We start from the raw sequence: 23939 nt of genomic DNA, 5'->3' as shown, positions 1-23939 counted from the left end.
GTGAACAAGGGAGTCAGGTATTTCCCCAAGCTCCTCCTGGAACCGATCTGGGTCCATTAGGCGCCTGGGGCGGAACCACCTAGTCGGCTCCTTCTCCCTGTGATGGGGGAGTGATGCTCTGAAGTCCAGCCTCAATAGGAAATGATCTGTCCATGACAAGGGTGAGATCTCTATTCCCCCTAATTCCAGATCATGTCTCCATTGCCCCGAGAGAAACACAAGGTCGAGTGTGTGACCACCCCTATGAGTTGGATCCTGGATTACCAGGGTCAGGTCCATGGTTGCCATGGAAGCCATGAACTCCTGCGCCGCCTCTGAGCGATCGCCGAGTGATGGTAGGTTAAAGTCCCCCAGTACCATAAGTCTGGGGAACTCCACCGCCAACCCAGCTACTGACTCCAGCAACGCAGGAGGGCTGTTGCAACGCAGCTGGGAGGTAGGTACATCAGCAGCAAGCCCAACTGAACCCGTGAACCCAACTTCAATAGGAGGGACTCACACCCAACAACCTCCGGGGCAGGAATCCCAGGAGGATTCAAGGACTTCCTAGCGATGACTGCCACTCCCCCACCCCTGCCCTGATGTTGAGGCTGATGAAGCACCACAAACCCATCTGGGCACATCTCTGAGAAGGAGACACTCCCCTCAGGGCCCAGCCAGGTTTCGGTTATACATGCCAAGTCCGCCCCGCTGTCCAATATTAAATCACGGACAAGGAGGGCTTTGTTGACAATGGACCTGGCATTAAGCAACAGCAGCCTACAACTAGGGCCCTGTACTCCCCTGTCACCAGTACTACAGGATGAGCCTTTTGAGGGGCCGGAACAAGGAATCGCTCTAATATAGCGAGTCCTTGTTCCCCAAAGATGGCCTGCCCCTTGGCTCCCGCCATATCTGCCCATCCCAGTCATAACCGGGATGCTCCGACCTTCTCTCCTGATTATCATATCATTATACATTTGAAATTAGCATTTTCATTTATTCCACTTTAGCCTTTGTGCACATTGTTCTACCTGTTACAAAGAAATGGCACCCTGAGGAATCCATTGACATCATAGGATCAGGTTCTCCCTGATGTTGAGACAAATCCCCAGAATCACAGCCTAATCTTATGCTGAAATACTATAGGCTGAAATTTAGCAGCAGTGAAGTTTCATTTATTTCAAAGTTTGAAAAAAAAATAATAAAACACACCTTCACTCACTTATAATAACATACACACTTGCTGTTCTTAAGTGTGGGGGCTGGAAATGAGAGCTCCATAGCACGGTTGGAAGGATTGGACAATGGAGCCTTTAAAGAGAGCTCTGTATAGTTTGTTTGTTTTTTATCCTTCTTCAATGTCTATTGCACATTCCTTTCTTGTTAGTTTGTTGAGTCAAATGTGACCTAATGCATAGCAGTTACAGTGTTATCTCAGTACCAAAAAAGACGAGTACCAAACAAATATTTCGTCTAAGGAATAATATATTAGTCATGAGGCAATCGACACTGACAAGTTCTAGCTTGTGTGTCGAGTACCAAACAAACAGTAAGTACCAGGAAAAAATGTTCATGTCAAAAAATGTATCAAGTATCAAATTCAATGAGTCTCAAAGCTATTGAGTACCAAAGTGCCACTGTAACTATTAACATTTTTTAACTTTGGTTGCAGACCTCTGGTCTCTGGTTGATTAGATCTTGATGAGTTTCTTCTGGTTTAATGCATCAGTGGCTGATATTAACATGTACCCAGCTGTAAATCCAATTTTTTTCATTCCCAGTCATTTTCTTTCCACATTCCACATGCCTATTTAACTATCACATTTGCCAAAATTCAATAATAAATAAAGCAAAGTTGCTGCAACAAAACCTATTGACACCATCCTTGTACCAAATTGCATTTGCCCTTTAAAAATCCACTTTGAAGATATTCTTTGATATTTTTCATTTTTCCCTTTTCCCCAAACTCAAATAGTTTAGTGTCGCCTCATTGCACATTTCAGTTTACTAATTTCTAATTTGAATGGTATGACAGAAACCAAATCTGAAGTTCGCATGATAGCATCTTTCAATTCTGAGAATTGTGCTGTTACTAATAGTTAGTCCAGTAATATTTTAATGTTCTTACTGTTTAATATTCATTTGAATCCAATTGCCTGGAAGATGTTTCTTCCATCACCATTTTCTAATTGTAAGACATGAAAGTTGTCCTTAATGGTCTCTTATGGCTCTGTAAGGCTGACTTGAGTGACCAAAGCTCTACCATGACTATTTGTTTTTGTATGTGCGTGTTGTTAATATATTGCTAACTCTTTCCTTGTAGCTTTCCAGATTAATTTAAGAAATCATTTGCAAATAGTTATTTAAGAAACTCTGGCAAAAGTGATGGAACTTTTCTCTGGCAGTTTGAGTAGAAATGGATAAAGGGGGAAAAAAGAGAAAAAGAGAGAAGAGGGAAAAAAGAAGAATAAAAGGCTGCAGTTTTGCAGGCTAACTCTGCCCACAGCCTGGAGTTTGATCCTGACAGGGCTCAAGGTTGACTCAGCCTTCCATCCTTCCATGGCTGGTAAAATAAGGACCCAGATTGTTGGGGGCAATATGTTGACATTGTAAACCACTCATAATGTGCTGCGAAGCACTATAGAATGTATATAAATCTAATTGCTATTGCTATTTTTTGTGGGAATAGAGAGGAGAGGAGAGAAGAGGAGAGGAGAGGAGAGGAGAAGAGAAGAGAAGAGAAGAGAAGAGAAGAGAAGAGAAGAGAAGAGAAGAGAAGAGAAGAGAAGAGAAGAGAAGAGAAGAGAAGAGAAAACCATCACCTTGTTGCTGCTTTTTTACTTAATTAGTTTTGGATTCTTTTTCTCTGGCCATAGAGACTTTTCCATTTAAGGGTAAGTTATTTTACCTGGGCAGAAGACTGGAAATAGTTGTTTCCCTGTTGAAATAATGTGTTAATATTATTTTTGTCACTTTTTAAATCACCCCATAATTAGGCCATGTAATTTTCTTCCTACAGCAATTATAGGAGATTGGTTCATTACATGCAGTATTTTGCCACTCCAGAAATTACTGTTTAGTGAAGAGAAGAAAAAAAAATGGGAGGTGATGATATGTGATATAAAATCCCTCTAGGTGGTGTTTGATCTGTGATGACCATTTCTCAAATGCCAATCATACTTGAGGTAATTGTCATTTAGTAAGGAAAAACGAATGTATGAATCTACTCTAGATGGTGCTGGGTTTGCTTCCAAAGTCTTTAATGTGATTCAGGTTGAATAGATTTGCATATAGTTAATATGAAATCAGATTTATGAGTTTTGCTTTTTTTTAGGTATAATCTCTAGTGTCATCTGTTCTATGCTTTTTTTCTTTGTCAGATTATTCTTGTGGCTAGTATCAAAAGAACTTTTTGGAGCTCTATGTTCATTTTTGCATTAATTTATTCATTCACAAGTTGGTGCTTGTGAAATCCTGGTTGATTATTATGAAACAATAAAGTAACTCCATACATTTGCAAGGAAGAGAGCAAGGAAGCGCCCTATTCAGTTTCTTAAATTAAATATTAATGTGTAATACTTTTATCCTTACAATGCTATCTGGTGACTAAGAATTAAGAATTAAGATTTTAAAATGAAAAACAATATAACAATGCTAAAAAGAAATAAGCTAAACAGAATAATTTATCTGAGGACAAGCATTGTGATTTAAATAGGTAATCAAGATTCAACATGCTCTGGTGTGATTATTTTTTTTTTCCATTTCAAGTTGTGAGTTCAGTTGCTTATATGGAACAATATTTCCTCCTGATTACAAATTATACAAAACTCAGTTTTTGTTTCACTGAAGTTAGAAACTGTTGAACTCTGATTGTATTAAAGTAGAAATATAGTTCATTAGAGAATGAGCAGTTAGCATGTAATCGTCCTTCAAAAGTCAATTAGATTAGCAAAAGCCTTTTGAAAATTTTAGTTGAACCTATTGTTGAGTGGTTTTTTTGTTTGTGTGTTTTAAAAAGGCTTTTGCTAGTCTATGCTGGCTGAGGAATTCTGGGAGCTGAACTCCACAAGTCTTAAAGTTGTCAAGGTTGCAGATCCCTGGGTTAGACAAATAGTTAACCATTTTAAGACAACAGAAGACTATTAAGATGGATCCAAGCTTCCCTATATCCTGTGACTCATGTTTGTTCTTCAAAATCAAAGACAGAATGAAATGATCCTTGTACCTATGGATATACCTGATATTTGTAGTTTGTTATTAAATTATCTGTCTTTCTTTGGACAATCTGCTCCTTATAGGCACTATAAATGTAATGTGGCCAAGATTTGTCAGCATTTACCTCTTGGAAAGCAAGTGCAGTCAGGTATCCTGAATCAGTGATGTTTTCAGGGGGTTGAAATTATCGAGAAGTGAGCAGCAAGGTGGTTTAGAGGTGAAGACACTCGCCTCACATTTGGAAGCCTGAGCATTCAATCCTAGGCAGCGGCAGATGCTTCTCTATCAGGGCGCAAAAAAATAAGTATCTGCTGCAAACTCTGCATAGGTGTCAGGAAGGGCATCCAGCCAGTAAATGCTCAGCTCTATTCAGTCACCCTGCATCCACCCCAATATAAAGGGATTACAGGATCAGAAAAAGAATACATATATTTTTATATCAAGAAGTGGAGAGAGTATCAGGATACAAGCCTCATATTTCTGCACGTGTGTTGCATACATATTTCAAGGGGGAGCCTTGTATCATGACACTGTCATGGTTCCGACAGAAAGAGATGAATAAAGCAGAATCAGAGGCTTGAAAATTCCTCAAAGAACATGTTTATTAGTTACAAAGTATGTCAAAAATGAAACAAAATCTGAATACAAATTGCCAAACTACAAAGTTAAATGTCCCACCTTTAAAGCCATGCAAGCAACTACGTTCCCCAATATCTTATTTTTGGGCTTTTTATGCAACACCCAGTCCCTGGTCGCAAGAGCAACAGATGACCTTGGTTCCCAAGGGACAGAAGATTATTTTGACTAACGAAGCACCTGGGCAACCCCCCTCCTCCATTTTATGTGGCAACCTAAAATGAGAAGAAAAATATGGCTGCAGCCATGCTCATTGTAGAGTTGACAGTCACTTTATCCAGTATCTTCCTGGTTTTGACTCTTTCCCCCTACACAATGAGACTATTGTACTTAATCACTTAGCATGCTTCTTTCACTTTCAATACTTTGTACTAGACATAAATTTCATCATTTAACTTATGTGTAAGCAGGTGTAACTGAATTTTCCAATTACCCAACATACCTGTAGAGAAGTCCCAAGAGAATAGATACTGTTCCTTAATCCATTTTAATCCTGGCTAATACAATTATTCTCACTCCACTGTCTTATTTTCAGTCCAGCATACAGATGATTTGATTTGATTTGATCACCTAAGCCTTTTCCGTTTGGAATCATGCTCTGAGGATTTAAGGGCTTATAATATATTAGAAGGTGTTTGTAACTGCAATTCAGAACAAACACATACATTTTTAAGATAACCGTGATTAAATTGATGTAAAGTGGATAAGTAGAATTTTTATTTCTCATATGTATTTTCTATTGATTTCATCTGAACTTTCTCTTGTTGTAAAGTATAATATATATATCAATATGGTACTGAATGGTGATTATGACCAGTAATTGGTAATGATCAATTAGCAAGAACTTAAATGTTTCTTATTGCACATTCTTGGAACAGCTTGGCAAAGTAGTGATGTGTGTGAATGAGTCAGATATACACAGACATATGCTCCATTATTTCTCCAAGTTGTCTTAGCAGTCTGGAAGAAAAAGACCAGTGATTTGTTTTGTTTTTTTATTTTGTTTTGTTTTTCTCTAGCAAAAATCCTCTTTCATGTATCATCTGCCCTTTAATACAGAAAAATCTAGAATGCCAAAACTGCTATCAATAATTGTTTCTGAGTAGAAAAACAAAGTGTCAGCATAATTCTGAAAAATCTATTATATTTGGTAGGAAAATTAAGAGACACGAGTAAGGCATACAGAGGACCATACAGGCAATGGTCCAAAGGAAAAGGATCTAGATATCTTGATGGACTATTAAATATGAGCCAACTGTGTGATGTAGCTTCATGGGGGAAATAAAATGTGATCTTAGACTGCAGCAACAGAAGCATAAATTAAAGCTCAAGAGAAGGCATTGCTTTTCTTTAGTCCAGAAAGGACATTGCACCTGATACTGCATCTGATACAAGCCTCATATTTTAGGAAAGACAGTCATAAACAAAAATGGATCCAGAGGTGGTCAACCAAGATGACAGGGAGGAAGGGAGGAAGGAAAACTATGAGTTGACATTATAAAGAAGTACATTTTAGATGGGCATCAGAAACACTTTTCTATTAATTAAAATTGTCCAGCAATACAACAGAAGACCTTGGGATGTGATAATTCTTTGATTCTCCTGGAAGCGTTTAGAGGCTAGATGACCACTTATAGGACTGGCTTTAGTGAGGGATTCCTGACCTGGACAGGGGTTGGGGGGAGGGGTTGGACTACCTTATTTCAAAAGGTGTTTTTTAATCCTTAATTCTATGATTTTATGCCATATTTCCACCATATTCTTTTCATCCTCTTTATAAGAAATTTGCAAGTTCTCTAAAAATGAATCAAAGCCTCTCATCCCTGGATCTGACATATTTCCATACATTATCCTCCAGTTGCAAACCAATTGCATCAGTACAGATTGTATAAGCTACTTACTGTACAATCCCCTATAAATGGATTCAGAAGAAAGCCATATTAACTTCAGTGGCATTTATCTACAGTTAAGTCTGCAGATGATTTTCGTCTTACCCTTTAACTTGCAGAGGATGAGCGGTTTTTAGAGAGAGAAACTATTTTTTTGTTTCCCCTGGATCCTTGTTCATGGATTTCTGGAGAATTATAGAACTGATTATGAATCTAATATTTATCAGTTTGTTTTTTGAAAAGTCCCTGAAGCCTAAGCTAAGAATAATTACTTTACAAATGGCAATTTCCTGGAACAAGTAATAGAGCCTTGTCACCTTCATGTCTGGTTTATGAGTTTTCAGAGATGTGGGCTATCATTAAAACCCAAATAGTAAAGAAACCTAGTTTCACCCAGTAAGACTGAACCCATTTTCTTTTTGGATTGATATTTACTCTGATTTGTTAGATAAGACCCATTTTTAAAACACATTTATGCTCCAATGCAGAAGTAAATGTTTTAGTTTAATCCATAGAAATTCTTTGTTTAAAGGCTAGTTTGGAGTTCAGTAAATTTTCATCCCTATTCTATTTGCCCCTTTATCTGGCCTTTTTTTTTTTTTTTTTTTATGAATGTCACATTTATCCAGTTGGTAAACACTGACACATGCAGTAACATCCTGGTTGAAAGATTGGACAGAGGAGGGGGATTTAATCCTGTTTTCTTCCCTGCCAGCCTCTAAAGATTGAAATGTAAATGAAACTACTTGTGTTCAGTTTTCAAGTTCAGAAGCAGACTCACATTTAAACTTTCCATATTTCAGTGAGTGTATATTTTACATTTTGAAAACTTATTACAAATCTAACTTCTGCATCTATAATATGCAGAGTTCCACTTGCATTTTTATCTCCAATTTTGTTGGATGCGACATTGAAACTGATTTTATAATAGATTGGAAAATTTCATTAAAATATCTAAATAGCTCCAGCAGAGAGTTGCTTTCATTTCAATCTAGGTTATTTCCTTTTAATTGAACTGAGGTTGTTATTTTTTTTTCCCCAGGAATGAATTATGAAATAAATGAAATGAAGATTCTAACCATTAAGTGAGAAACACTCATCAGTGCTATTAGCCTGGCTAATTGGTTTCAGTTTAAATAGAAAACTAGCTCCATTCATACTCAATCATTTGTGATCTTTCATCTGTTATACTGCTGCATCAAGTTGTTTAAGTTGATATGGTAATTGAAAGATAGATGGTGATTCAAAATCATATATAACAATGCTCAACAGGTCTGTATGCTTGTTTGCATTCATTTCTGGCTGCTGAACTTTTTTTCTGGAAATGAAAGACAAGAACAGTGTGTACTGTTTGAAGAGAATATCCCATCATGCACTTAGAAGAGTCTTCATCTGTGCTATTTTCTCTTCTTAGAGAAGCTTAGAGAAACATTTCTTCTATTTTAAGGAATAGAACACTGATCCTATGACATCAGCAGCCATTCCTTCAGTCCTTATACTCGTCTCAGGATAATTTAGCTTCTTAACAATGAAATGAAATGAAATGAAATGAAATGAAAATTCAAATAAGCATACAGAGGAAAACCTTTCAAGAAATGGAATATTTTTTGTCCAAATAGGTTATATTAACACTGCAGTGCTCTTTGTTAATCTTCAGATTTGCATTCAAGCCACACGATGCAGTCCTCAAGGGATACTTAACCAATGAACTATGCTTTTATTGTTGAGTTTATTTATTGCATATTGTGTCAAAATCTATTTTTAACCAGGGAAGCATTTTCAGAGTTCTGGATATCCCCAATATTTCTTTCTTTTTCTTCTGAATAAATAACCCATTTATTGATTGAAGTCCAATGAGCTCACAATTTTTATAACTCTCCAAATTTCCCCGCTTTGTTGTCACTTTTCATGAGTTGATTCACAGTGCTCAGTAATAAAACATTCTTGCCTCCTCTTTTTTCAACTTAAATTCCTTTTAAGTATCAGTCTTAAAATATCAAGTTTCAAAGATTTATGTTCCTCTATACTTCCATCAAGTAACCATTTAATAATTGTCTTTCTAGTTTATTACAAAAAATTAGCACATCAAGGTAATGTTGAACTGGAGACTTACCAAGATGACTCCATTGTTGAGGTAATCATTTTTATCCTTTCTCTCCTATGGTCTGTATCTTTCAGTTTTATAATACTTATTAATATGGATTTTTATTTTTATCTTTATTAGTTGTCTTGTGCACGGCCTAGAGTTGCTTTTAGTGAGGTGGCTATATATATTTGCTTAATAAATAAAATAAATTAAAAATAGTTCCAAATAGTACTCGCCCAATCCCCAAAGTCCTCTGCAAGAATAAAGTCTTCATTACTAACCAGATCATGCCTGAAATGTAATATTCTAAAAGAGCAAAGAAGTACTTTTATGCTGCATGTGTTGATCTTTATCACTGAAACATGTAAGATTCATATTTCTTTTCCCCAGATTTATTGGATCTCAATGGATTATAAAATGAAGGTTGAAGTAAGCAGGAGTACTACAGGTAATGGATTTCACCCATAAAGAATTTTAAAACTGGCATTAAATTGGCATATGAATAGTATATTTAAAATTTTCATAGGATTCCAAATTCATGCAGTTTAGATCATATTGCTATTTTCATGCCAAACTTGCTGAGAATGTGTAGGTAAAAAAAAAATTAGAAACAAACAAATAAATAAAGCCAAATATTATGGTTGTCATTATGCTTTATTGCTGTAAATTTGGTACTTTACTATCCAGAGCTCTAGCCAAGAAACATAAATATTTTTTCCATAGAGCCAGAACCCTTTTTTTAGAAAGATAAATTGTATGTCTTTGATTTTCAGCAAATAATTTGCAGTTCATAGAAAAATGTCTTTGCTAATCCTAACCCTTTACTAATTTATATTATATAGTTATTGAGGAACTTTAACTTTTCTGCATCCAAAGGACTTGACCAGTGACATTTGCAGAGTGTGTTTGTGTATATGTGTGTGCATCACACCAGTCTCACCAAAGCAGCGAACATTCAGTCCTTTTGTATAAGTGCCGTGTCATCACACTCATATTCCCAAAGGCAGAACTTATGACACAATGTGGCTTTTTTCATTTTGATGAAAACAACAGGACTGGGCACATACTTATGGATCTAGCTATTATAGAACTTTGCAGGAACATCAGCATGTTTTCCCCCCAAGAAACCAAGACATGTACCATCTTTTTTTTTTTTTAATCGAAACAGATCATTAACCACAGAGCTAAAGGCCAGTATCAGAAATTGGGGGAGAATAGAAATTGTCAAGAACAGAAGTATGTTTGATCCAATACTTCTTGCTTTTCTCTGACTTTACCGCATACCCATTAATGGCTGTGCAGTAGACAAAAAGTTAAATTTGTGCGTGAGGGAGGGGAACCAGATAATCTTATAAAACAGTCTTAGTTTATTCTTTAAAAATCAACAAAATGAGCCTCAGGGAAAAGAAGACAGAAAAATATCTGATTGACATTTAGATAAATATCTTTCTGGGAATCCCAAGATTGCTGGGAGGTTTAAAAAAATCAATTCCAGAAGGCCATAGCAAATCATGTCTGAAACATTACCAAAATGTCCATGTTCAATTGTGTTATGTTCCAGAGCCAATGCAGCAGCAGCCAAACAGGGCGCCACCATTTTTTTTTTTTTTTGCCATGTATATGTATACATTCGAACTAGACTGTGATGCTTCTCTGTGTCATATGTGTATGTGGGTATATACATAATGGTACTTTTTTGAGAGCTGAATGCAATGAAATTTCATTTTAACGTACAGTATGCTGATTAGTGTACATTTAAAATGACAATAAAGTTTTTATTCTATTCTATTATTCTATTCAATTGAAGGGTGTCTTATTTTTTAACCGTTAAAAAAAATAGTAATGAGCAACAACAGTGATCATTATCTCGTAATAAATGAGTACTTTCCAATAAGCCAACTTTTTCCTAAAAACTAAAAGCCATCCTTCAACTTCCACTTGAGATAACGTGACAACTGGTCTACCAAGGGAAATTCATAAATAACATACCTTACAGAAAATTCTAACAATAGATTATGCTTTAATTAAAATTAGCACTATGAGTAGAGGACAATTTCACTTCCCACCCTATTCAAAACAGTTATCCTGGGGCAGAGTGAAGTAGGCCCTGAGAATGCAGGAATTCAAGGGGATGAAGAATCAGCATAAAATGCTTCCTATTGTCCTAACCAATGAAGAACCTTTATTCATGGAGCGTTACTTGGAAACAACCAATTGCAGTTAAGGCAATACTTCTGGATTTGTCCACTGGCTGGACTGCTGCTTCCCAGCTCTTCCCCAAATCCTAGGAATAGCAACTAAGTATCTCACAAGAACAACTTACCTATGAAAATCAAAAAGCATATCAAGTCCTGTCCCATTTTTAATTCATAAATATCACATCCAATATATAGGAACAATATATTTTGGTCGTGCTTCCCTTCTTCCTTTACAAGTTATTTCATTTTATACATACCTATTTATTATTATTATTTTTTGGACAGGGATGGGTGAATCATGCACACCGTGTTTCCCCAAAAGTAAGGCCTACCCCAAAAATAAGCCCTAGCTTGGTTTTGGGGCGTGGCCCTAATATAAGCTCTACTCCAAAAATAAGCTCTAGTGTGGGGGCAAGGCACACACTTAAAAATCAAGCTAGGGTGGGGGTGGGAGTGTGGAGCTGCCCCATGCACCCTGCGCCCACTTACCTTGCAGCCAGGCCTCTCCTCGCTGGCCCACTTCTTCTGCAGCATCTTCCACAGCCAGGCCTACATTTCTCAGTCACAGGCCTTTCCAGAAGGCCTTTCCAGAAGGCTTGTGCAGCCAATCCATAGCTGGATACTCGGCTGCAGAGCTCTTATGGAAAGGCCTGACTGCAAAATGCAGGCTAGAATGCAGCTGCAGAATGAAGCTGCTCCTTCGGCCCCAGAAGAAGTGGACCAGCTGGGCAGGGCAGTCAGTCCTGGGGGTGAGACATCCCCCAAAAATAAGACTTGGTGCCTCTTTTGGAGGCAAATAAAAACCAAAACCCAGTCTTATTTTCGGAGAGTAGATAAACACTTGGATTCAATAAGCTGTTTATTTGTGTTTGTTATAGACAGCTTTTATTTATAATTAGCTCTGTCTTTAAATAATGCCCAGTTACTTTTGACTTTATCAGTTTCTTATTGGTTTCTATTTTCTCTTACCAAAATGAGCTCTGGTTTTTATTTATTTCCCCCAATAGAAATCTTTTTCCCTCCATTTAATTCTGGCTTAAGTAAGTAAGAAAGGAAGTAAGATAGAGATACATACACAATCTTGTACCCCTAGGAGGTGAAAAAAAGGGCTAATTAGCCTAATTCCTACATTCTGCTGAGGCAGATGGATCCTTGTGAAACTCCTGTTTGTGTTGCCAGGAGGAGAGGAAATCATCTTTGAAGCAGAGCTTGGCATATTAGATCAAATCTTCTTCTGACTTTCAGAGCATCTGCAGCATCTTTGAATCATATGTTTTAAAATGAAAACTTGTCTGTTTATCATTCAACACCAATCAGTAGCAATTGCCTTTCTTCAACATATTGCCTTCTCTTTGATCTTTTCCTAATAGGGTAGGAATGGTGGTGCTGGTGATCTCAATTTGCATGTTTCTAAATATGCTAAATTAAACAACAATGACAACAACTAACAGTGAGCTGGCAGGTCATACAATTCAGGTCAATAAAAGTTACCGTATTTTCCGGTGTATAGGACGACTCGGCGTATAAGACGACCCCCGACTTCGGAGACAATTTGCATGGTTAGAAAGTCATCTTATATGCCAGACACTACTGTATTTTCCGGCTTATAAGATGACCCCCGACTTTGGAGATGATTTGCATGCTTTAGAAAGTCATCTTATACGCCGGAAAATACGGTGTTTTTTAATCATTGAATATTTAATTCATTCTGCACTATGGGATATGTGGAATTGAGGGAATGGGATCTGTGTTACAACATTATGGTTTAGAGCTGGACTCAATCAAACAAAATTAGGATTTCTAACTGAATTCCCCTCTTTTCTCAAAGAAGCAGAGGAGAGAGTTAGTTGAAGTCTAAAAAGCTTCAAAAAGGCAACATTTTACTGTTAAAGCTAGTCATAGCATAGAGAAAAGAGAGAGGTGTGCTGGGTTAGGGTTCAGAATTTTTCTTTCTTTCTTTCTTTCTTTCTTTCTTTCTTTCTTTCTTTCTTTCTTTCTTTCTTTCTTTCTTTCTCTCTCTTCCTTCCTTCCTTTCTTTCTGATCCACTTACATGCATATGTGTGTGTATGTGTGTGTGTGTGTGTGTATGTATGTATGTATGTGTATGTGTATATATATAAAAGAAAAAATGAACACCAGGATATAATAAACCAGCCTATTTAATATAAACAAGCATGTGGTTAAAAAGAGTTACTAAGCTTTCGTCCGGCCAAAAAACTGCCGGTGTCATCAGAGTTAGAATAGCAGGAGATTTGGAAGGCAGCTCATATAACCTCCTGCCTCTGCGCTCGGCTCCTTGAGTGCGTCATCAGCCCATTGATTGTGTTAATCCTTATCACACCGAGTTGTTACGCATCAGGTAAACTGTCTTTGACTCCACTGGTTGTTTTACGATCCTCAAATGCTCTTTTTGAGTGTGTGCAAGCACTTGGAGGGCGGCTGTCAATCCGTCCCTGTGCCCAGTCCCCCTCCCTCCCAGGGCCATTATCCTCCCCCACCCCCAAGGCCATTGTCATAATTCCTCCACCCCAGTCCTGCAACAAGCAGCTGTTCTGGCATTCCTGCTCTCTGTCTTCCCCCTCCCTCCCCCTCCTTCCAGATCACCTCAGTGCTTCCATCCCTGGTTTAAGGCCATTTGGTCCATCATCTCGGTCCATGTGAGTCGTGGTCATCCCATCTATAGAGCCATCGTCCCAATTATGTAAAACACTGTCATCTTCTTCCTTGGAGATCGTGCCTGTCTCATCCATCATTCTACCACCCCAATCCTGCCAAGAAAGAGTTAAATGTCTTCTCAGTAGGCTGTGGTGCTCCTAAGCGTCTGGTAGGCCGGCACAAGGTCTATATGCCGGTTGATGGAATTTTCATTAGAGAGCCAGGCTTCCTTAAGTAGGCGGCCACCCTTGGTAGTCTCACGAGCTGTAACCTCTGTGTTAGCTAGATCAAAAGTGTGGCCAGAGCTGGACATATGGGCCCACACTTGTGAGCATTGCTCCTGTCTTCTAATAGCCAGTTCATGTTCATGAACCCTGGTCCTCAGTCTTTTAGTGGTTTCCCCAACGTAATTGCTTGCACAGTCCTTGCAATTAATTCTGTAAACCACAGATGATCTTTGACTGTTGGGGAGCAGTTCTTTTGGATGCATGATATATATATCTTCAGGCTGGTGTTTTCAGCTTCGTGCTTTGAGCAGCAATGTGTGGTCTTAGCTGTTTCTTCCTTTTAACTGCCAGTTATATATATATTCTATCTTCTGACATGTATATATTTATCTCTCCATTTTTCTCTGCTTGAAAGTTATTCTAGATTGATGAATGACATGCCAGAAAGCATCAAACTGGAAATATGATTTCCCATTGCTCAGATGGAGTTTTTATAAAACTGGACCTTATCAGGATATATCCTGGTGGAGCTTTAGTCAAAGTAAGTGAATTGCCTTACATTTCTCTGTCTGTGTGTTTCTTCTTTTACCAATGATTTATCAGCATTACTGTCCTTTCTATCTCTCAGATAGTGAGAAAATTCTTCGTTCAAATATGGGTGGGTCTATTGTGATCCAAAGGCAGATGATATGTTTCCCACAGAATAGGAAAGGGTAGTAGTGAGAAAATATCTCTCCTAAAGTTAATGAATAATTGCATTAAATCAACTTCTAACCTGAAGTACCTCCAGACTTTCTGAACTTCACTTCTCAGCATTCCAAGCTGGTTGTGAAATCTGTGTATTGAACTCTGATATACCTGGAGGTTAACAACTTCAGGAACGTTGTTCTGATTCACTTTTAACAACTTGCCTATTCTGCACTACACCTTCATTAAGTTGTTAAAAATAAGTATGGTCTATGGTAATATTTTAACTAGAAGAGAGCTTCAGTTCTTTGCAAAAAGATAAAAAATGCTCCTGTAATAGCCATTCAAATATACTGTTTTGCGGGGGATGCATTTGTCCTGAAGGCAGATGGCAATGTCTTCTAGAACAGCTGTGGGCCATCACTTTTCTGCACCGAATTCCAGATGCTGTTGACAAGTTGTATGTAAATCATGCTGACAATTTGTTCAGCCTCTTTCCTGCTGAGATTGAGGTGCTCAATTTGTAGAACTGGTCCTATATAGTATAGTATTATCCCAGAAACCCACTTTTTTATTAATGAATATATAAGAATACAAGGGGAGCTATGATTTGATATTGATCTCTTTGAAGAAAAGTGATTTGTTTTAATGACACACAAGATTATGTTTCCCTAGACTAGACAAAATGTAAAAAAGATATTGGTTTGACTACTACTACTACTACTAGTAGTATTGCTATGACTTCATCTTTCTCTTTGAAACACTGACATATATTTTCCTGACCTTGTATGTTAAAATTACTTTTATCTCAAGGATGTGACATATAACAGAGAGATTATGCATTTATTACTGAATAAATGTCAAATGTTTCACTTTGCAAAACTTCTTTAAAGCATTTGCATAGCGAAAAGTGGATTTACAACCTGTATCAGCCAAAAACCTTTCTCCTTCTGGTTTTGACAAGGCAGGACATTTAGATAATGTTGAAAAGTGGAAATTCCAGAAGAGATCCTTTCTTTAATTAACCTGTCTCCTGAAGTCAAAAAGAAAAGGCATTTAACAGAAGATTAAATAGCATCATATATTAACCTTAGATAATATCAAGCTTCAAGGACAAAGATTTTAAGGGAGTGCTGTAGAACATAAGACCAACACAGGAATAGCTACAACATTAATGTTTACATCTCTAAAGAACTTTGAATGCAGAGGGTATTTTCATTATATGGCCTAGGAATATTCTGGCTAAAATATATAGACCTGTTCTAGGGAAATGGATTGTCATATCACTACTATAATTCCATTTATGGTGCAAGACTTTTTTTTTTAAAGGTTGCCTACTAATAGTGCTTGGAAAATTAGTAGCTAGAACTTTGTTACCTTAGATACCTCTGTTCATGTCTAATTCTACAGAGAGGAATCACATGTTGAAAGAATACCTGGAACCTTTTTCATTTCCTGTGGTGAACAATTGTGTGCCCTGTAAATCAAGGCTCCCCAGCTCCCAGGCCACAGCCTGGTACGAGGCTGTGGCCCATTCAGAACCAGGCCACGCAAGCTTGTGTGGAACCATCCCCTCTCCTCCCACCACCACCACCACCCCGGTCTGCAAAGCTGGAAATGTTGGAGACCACTGCTGTAAATAATATAACAAACTCTTGAAAGAAACATCATCATTATCATATGAAACCTGGGACAGAGCTTGACACAGATCCCAAAACCAAGAATAGGAGCAGAAAAGGAGATAAATCCCAACTTTTACTTTTTTGGTAAAGTGGGATTTGTAAGAGCCCCACATATGTTTGTGTATATAAAGCAGTGGTTCTCAATTATTTTCTGTCATGCCCCCCCTAGGAAGAAGAAAACATTTCGTGCCCCCCCGCATGACTGTCTATCCAATCGGGTCCTTTGCGTGTGTCACGTGCGTCCAATATGACAGTATTTGCCGAGGTCAAACGAGCCCCCCTTTACGGAGCCTCGCGCCCCCCCTGGGGGGCCCGCTCCACTATTTGAGAACCACTGATATAAAGAGAGGGAGAAGAGAAGCTGGATTTCACTTGGTTTTAGTGAAGTAGTATTATTTCAAAAGCATTTGTAGAAATATTTTCCCATATAGTATGTGCTGACACTAGACATGTACAATATCTCATCCATTGTCTTGTTTTCCAATTAACACAGAGAAACTTGCAGACATTAAATGAACATCAGACTGAATATATGAAATGAATTGTGCAGGGAGTTCTCACTTAATGGCATCCTTGTTTAGGGTTAGGGTTTTCAGAGGAATAAGCTCACAGTGGATAATCATGCTTTCATGGCATTCTGGAAAGCCAGCAGAGAAAGGGCCATCTGGACAATAACTGATAATTTACTTCTTTGATCTTGAGATATGACATTCCTTTTAGTGAAGGGACATATAAAGAATCCATACTACCTGATCTACTATTGATTGAGTAGATACTACTAGAAATAGATATTTGTAGAAAGCCAGTGCCTGGCCATTGAAGGGGTTTAAGGTGATGATCAACATCTTGAATTGAACTCAAAACAAACTGAACAGCTCTCATAGTAGTTGTGTTATATGCAGTGGTGGGATTCAGCCAGTTTGCACCACTTCGGCAGAACCAGTAGCTAATTTTTTGTTGCTCAGGCCCAGAATGGACTTCTGGAAGTGGCATCCACACAGAGAACCAGTTGTTCACATATTTGAATCCCACCACTGGGCAAATTGACTGGTTATATGGGTAAATTATGATGTATCAATCTAATCAAGCCATCAGAATATTGATCAGCTGCATCTTCTGAATTTGCAATCAAGACATGACTAAGTTACTGTATGAGTTATTCTAAGCAGAGCTTCCCATTCCAGAAGACTAGCGCAAAAGAGCATTGTGAATGTTTTCCTGAGTATAACTGGTATCTGCTCATCACATTCATCATTAATTAGCTGACTTTTGTTTAACACTCCCCCCCCAAAAAAACCCGACTGTTTCTCTTTTCACACTGATTTTTTTCCTTTAAAATTCCCATTTAACATATACAGAAAATCATTTTGATCTGCTTGTGCTGTCAGATAATTATATCTAAAATATTAACCAGATTGAGCATTCAGAAATTGCTGTCCTCAACTTTTCTAGTTACACATGAAGAGCTAATTGTAAAATTTGATGCAAAATTAAAGACCTTTGTTGTAGGACTTTATTGATCTATTTATAACTTGTTGCAAACTTTGGAGACAGAAAAAAATAATTATATACTGGACATGAACAGCCCTGGATGGCTCCTTTGGGTGTTGTATTATTATATTTTGCCTTGAAAATAAATCCAGTCTGTAGCTATAATTGAGCTATATATTAATTATGTTCAGTTGAGCTCCAGGTGTCATCAGCAAGAAATCAGAATATGTGTTACCACATGGAACTACCACCAGTAGTGGGATTCAACCAGTTCGCACCACTTTGGCAGAACTGGTAGCTAATTTTTTGTTGACTAGGCCCAGAATAGACTTCTGGAAGCAGCATCCACACAGAGAACCAGTTGTTCACATATTTGAATCCCACCACTGACTACCACCAATTGTTATGTTTTCATTGACAGTCAGCCAGCCAATCGAATAGTAAGTATCTCAATTTATGACGAGATTGAAAGCAAATGGTTCTTTGGGACTGGACTTTTGAACCATCAGTTCAGCAATAATTGGGTAAAACTCTAAAACCATGTGCTCTGTGTGTGAATGGCAAACTGATAGATCCTTAAATGAAAGATAGATGATGAAGACATTTCAAACAGAGCAGGCTTCCAAATTCAGTTAAAATGATTTATACAGAAAGTAGTATCCTGCTAACACCTGGGAAGAACTTTCCAAGTTCATTTCTCTCCATTATTTTGTTCTAATCTGGATAACAATCAAGATTGATAGATGTACATTGACAAATATGTAAGACTAAGAAAGCAAAAAAACCACCCTATAATACAACCAATAATATGATACATATTATAATCTGGAAAGCCAGGATTTTTTTCAGTATTTTTTTTTTTGTTATTTTTTTGTCTGTAAAATGGATGGAGAGCAACAGACATCAGCAGAGCCCTGACAATATTGAGTGGTTTTTGGTTGTGGGACCAACGGGTTCCAGGATTTTGCCATCTTTGGTGATGGATGGAATAGCACTACCCCACTCAAACTCAGTACATCATGTTTTAATTCTTCCCAGTTGCTTGAGTTCAAATATGTATATCCACTGAGCTTCAGAACTGAGCAAGGTTTTAATATCAATTATAAACAAAGGTAGGTCATAAATTATGATACCATAGGTTCTTATTTCATTATCATCACATTACATTGTACTTACTTCTCAGGCATCAAAAGATTTTGGATATCTCTCTCCAGAAAAAGCCTATTAACACTATGTAATATACCTGAAAAGTAGCAATATTGATTTAACATTATTTAATCAAGCATACAAAGTATTTGCAAAGATCTGTAAAGGATTCAATTCATAGAAGGAAGGATTGGGGAGTCTTAGAAGAAGAAATCCAGTGTAGCAAAGATTCCTCATTTTCCTTTTTTATATATTTAAATTAGTAGGGTAAAATCTATGACATTTGTCCTCCCGTATCTGTATCATATGCATGGATTTAATATTTAAAGGACTGTTTTCTTCCAGATGATCCTTCCTTCAGGTTTGTGGTCAAGTACTGGGGCATTAGAGTAGTTGCCTCTCAGTGGCAGCTCCTTTTTGGTGACTTTTTTGTTAAATATATAATGACTCCTAAATTATTTTAGCCTCTTTTCTTTCTGACCCACAGATGGCAGCACAAGGCTGTCCTTGTCTAAGCTCAGAAGGAAGTGGAGATGAATTGGAGCAGATTGGATTATACTTAAATGGGTGATACTGGAGAAATCAGGGCTGACGATAAAGTAGAATCTGCGTTCTCTTCTCCTGGTCCATGCTTGAATGACCCTATGATAGAATTTGAGTTTAACTCAAGGAAGGTTTTATGTTTAATCTTATTTTTTTCTTTAACAGATTGCCATGTTATAGTTTCAGATCTGATTTGTTATGAATGTAAGTAAACTAGTCAAGGAGGAGGAGCAGCAGGAGATATACCTTACATCAGTGTTTCCCAAACTTGACAATTTTAAGGCATGTGGACTTCAACTCCCAGAATTCCACAGCCAGCAATGCTGGCTGTGGAATTCTGGGAGTTGAAGTCCACATGCCTTAAAATTGTCAAGTTTGGGAAACACTGCCTTACATAATTAGCACTTGGCTAGGTTCAGTCATGTGGTTTAGTCAGAAAGGACCTTTCAGCATATCAAGGCAGCAGTGTGGGATGAACCCATAACTAATTGGTTCCCATGGCAGTGCAATCACATCTAAAGGGCATCTAAGTCAAGTGCTTTTGTGTGTAATGATTCAACACTGTCATTGTTTAATGGTCTGTGAGGAATACAGCAACAGCTGTTCACATTAGAAAAACAATTTAGGGGATGACTAGAAAAATACACATTCTTGTCCTTGATATTTATATTTATTGGATGTTCATGAATTGATGATTTATACATTTATTTCTTCTGAGTTATCCACTTTACATACAACTCAGGGAAATGTATATAAATAGCATCAGAAACAGCCCGCTTATATTATCAGCTTCTATTAACTTCAGGGCCTCTAATCCATGTTCAAATATTCTATAATATTCTCTATAATAGAGAAGACTTCTTAATTATTTTCACTAAAGGGACTAAAAAAGCCTCTATGTACAGAAATGTAATCAAGACTCAGGATTGGGATGAGTAGCTATTTTTTTTTAAAAAAAGCTTTTGAATTCAAGTTGATAAAACAAAAAACTTTTTTATAATCTCGTTTCTCCTCCATCATTTTAAGTCAATATATTTCCATAAATCAGCCTATTGCCTATTATTTTCTACTTCATATTTCATTTTAAATCAATATATTTTCTGATAAATTTGACTCTCCCATCTTTTGAAAGAACATTTTCTAATAGCAGAGCGCTCAAATAGACTGGCACATTAAAAAAAGAAAAAAGAAAAAAAGTGAGCCTATACGTGTATAAGAGAGAAAAGGAAAGCGAGAAGGCAAATCATGTTGAGTGACTTCCATTACTAAGCAGGATAGATAACTCTGAGAAAATTAATGTGTTTATTTAATAGATTACATTAAAAACAGGAATTGTAATCTATTTAATCTGAAAATTAATTCTGAGATCTTGTCAGTGCACACAAATTGAAGCTGATCATTTAGTTTATTTTCTGATTATGTTTTTAACAAAAGGCAGAAGTAATGTTCTCCAGCATGATTGGATGGAGAACCCACGGATGGGTTGTCTTAATCTATCTGCTCCAATTAGACTAAGTCTGAAATTTAGTACCGCCCCCTCTGTGCCAACTGCACCCCAGTTTTAGACTTAGTCTCTTTGCTCTAAGACGTGTTTTTTCTTCGCTCCTGGAGCAGAAGACTGTGTATTCCTATTTTATTTTATTCCCTTTAGCTTAGTGCTAACCATTTTTATTAATAGATTTGATAATTTAAAAAAAAAAAGAATTTTTTTTTCCAATGATCATCCCAACCTGTAGCCTAGCAGGCTGACAGGCTGACAAACCTCCCTTTGGGGGGGGGACTTTCCCTTTCTCCCTTTGAGAGCCTTTCAGCTTCACAATCAGCTTGAAAATTGGATTCCCAGAAGCAAGAGAAATCTCCTACCAGGGACCATTCCTCTGCATCAGAGGCTCTGTTCTTCTAACCAGAGCCTGGAGGCCTTAGAGGCAGGGGTAAGTTTGCCAATTGACTGGGGGGCTCCGCAAGCGACGACGAGGCTCGTCAGGCCTGGGGGGAGCCTTTTCTAGGTCCCTCGGCCTCAGCAGACCGCCCCAGCAGCAGGAGAAAGTTTTTGGCACCGATCCAATTTTCGGAGCCTGGAGGCCTTACTAGGCCTCGGCCTGCCTCAGCCTCTCTCAGTTCACCTAATTGTAATCCATTCGCTGCATTAGGAGCCCAAGCGATTCCTCGGAACGAGGGCTCATTGCAGCTTGGGCCTCAGGCCTCAAGGTATTCTTCTTCTAACAGCCGTTTTTTTGGAATCCATTCGCTGCGTTAGGAGCCCAAGTGATTCCTCAGAACGAGGGGTCATCGCAGCTTAGGCCTCAGGCCTCAAGGCCTTCTTCTAACGGCCGTTTTTTTTGGCGCGAACTCTGCGGCCGCCATTTTGAATTGAATCACAGCGGCCATTTTGTAACTGACTGAGGCCCAGACTGCCTGTAGCTCACTCCTGAGGGCAGTGTATGACCACTTGAGGCAGAGGCCTCTAAATTTGTCTGCATCGTCTCCACAGACGGATTGGATTGGGGAGGGCCAGCTCACTCCGGAAGGATGCAGTGCCCACCAACCCCCATTGCCCACCCCCCTCACGGGCCGGATCATCCCTGTGGGCTCCCTTAGTAAATTTATAACGCCGAGGGGGGGCGTTTTTGCTAAGGTTGAGCCCAAAGCAGATTCATCATGGCAGAGAAGCCCACGAGTTGGCCAAGAGGAAACATCAAACAGAGGCAAGTGGAAAGAACACCACCAAGTGAGCCAGGGCAAGCAGGGAAACCAATAATCCACAGATGAGGGAGGAGGAGTCCCAGAGACTGAGAGTGGCCTCCCCAGGTCAGACAGGCACAACGGGAAGGCCCATTTTGAACCCCTTCCTCACATTGTGCCTCAGCCCCAGGGGCCTGGTCTCCCCCCAGGGGAATTTCCCAACTAGAATCAGCCACAAGGGCGGGCCCAGGGACAGGCTTGACTAGCCAGGACACCCTTAATGTGGGCCCCCAGACCACATTCACCCCCACTGCAGCAGGGCTTCACCCCCCTGAGAACCAGACTCTAATCCCGGACTACCTTCAGTCCATGATAGCTCAGGCTGTGGCTCAATTCATGGCTTCCCACGCCCAACAGCCACCCTACAATCCATGTATCATTCCAATCTCCAGATATCATGGATGAACCTTCATCAGATCTAGAATCAACAAGGGCTGAACCATCGGGCCTGATTATGTCAGAGGATGAAAGTATCACTTCATCTGACCTCACCCCTCCTGTCGGTCTCTTTGACCATTCACTTTTATTTCTCTGCTAATCAAGGCCTGCACAACTGCAAACCTCCCTCAAGAGCAGGAGGCCCACCTACAACATCCAAGGGTCCCCATGTTATATATACGAGCCCTCAGTCTCTCAGAACCATATCCCCTGCCCCCTTTTCTCAATAGGGTTCAAAAGCAATGGGAGAAGTTAGGATCCCTCTCAAGCCCTGGTGCCGTAGAGAAGACATTATTCAATGTTGCCCCTTCTCTGACCTCCCTATTGGAGGTCCCTGAGATTGATGAGCCATTGAACTCATTGTTTCCCAATGCTAACATTCCTGGGGGTATAAATGAGGCACTTAGAGCGGAGGATAAAAAGATTGACTCCGCATTGCGTAGTTCCCATCTGGCATCAGCCTGGGCAACAAAGGCGGCAACGTCCATGGCCTTCTTTGCCAGGGCTTCAGCCCTTGGGTTACGTGAGCTCCAGGACAGGATCCCTCCGGACCAGCTCAGAGTTCACCAAAATCTGGGTAAGTTAGTGGCTACATCCCAGTACCTAGCCGACGCTTCTCTGCACATGGCTAGATACACTGCCAGACCATCGCTGCAGACATCTCAGCACGAAGGCTCCTTTGGCCCAGGAATTGGCGAGCAGACACCAAGACCAAGTGGTGTCTGGCCTCTAAACCTTACACAGGTGGACATCTCTTTGGTAAGGCACTAGAACCATACTTAACTGAAGGTAAGGACAAACGTAAAACTCTGGTTAACTCATGTCACAGAGCAGTTACAGGAGGCTGCCTTTCGACCAGCTCCATCCTGGGACTGGGCCCAGGCATCCCTCTATTCCTTTCAGAGACAAGAACGACAGCAGGATCGTTCAGCATGCAGAAGCAGACCACAGATCCAGGCCAAGCGGCCCCTTCAAGGCCGAGGGGCCGTTCCTCTAAACGAGGCAACTGATCTCACAGTCTCACTTCCCATAGGAAGCCAGCTGGCCCCTTATTCCAGCACTTGGGCAGTCACCACTACAGATGCCGGCTGGCCCCTTATTCCAGCACTTGGACAGCCATCACTACAGATGCATGAGTGTTAGACACCGTCAAGCAAGGTCTGAGATTAGAATTTTGTTCTCAACCACCTGACAAATTCCGCTCTTGCCCTATCCCAATGAGCAGGTCCAGGGCTGACTTTATGTCAGAGGCCATAGCTCATTTATTACAAATACGAGCAATTGAACCAGTACACAAGACCAAGAAGGACGAGGGTTTTAC

At 39.1% G+C, this 23939-nt stretch overlaps 1 long non-coding RNA gene across 2 annotated transcripts; it reads left to right on the top strand.

The window, feature by feature from the left end:
- The first annotated feature begins 2732 nt into the window (after nt 1-2732).
- Nucleotides 2733-19694, top strand: LOC120301202. 2 transcript variants are annotated; one of them, XR_005554826.1, is made up of 5 exons: nt 2733-2876; nt 8786-8856; nt 9199-9256; nt 14305-14430; nt 19383-19694. It is a non-coding gene; the product is annotated as an uncharacterized LOC120301202 (long non-coding RNA). The 2 variants fall into 2 exon arrangements; XR_005554827.1 differs by lacking the exon at nt 19383-19694 and adding an exon at nt 15987-16411.
- Nucleotides 19695-23939: the final 4245 nt, after the last annotated feature.

The sequence above is a fragment of the Crotalus tigris genome, unplaced genomic scaffold (genome assembly GCF_016545835.1).
Source record: "Crotalus tigris isolate CLP2741 ecotype Arizona unplaced genomic scaffold, ASM1654583v1 scf7180000024370.6872682, whole genome shotgun sequence".
Lineage (NCBI taxonomy): Eukaryota > Metazoa > Chordata > Lepidosauria > Squamata > Viperidae > Crotalus > Crotalus tigris.
Note: the sequence above shows the minus strand (reverse complement) of the source record. Positions and strands in the feature narration are given on the sequence as shown.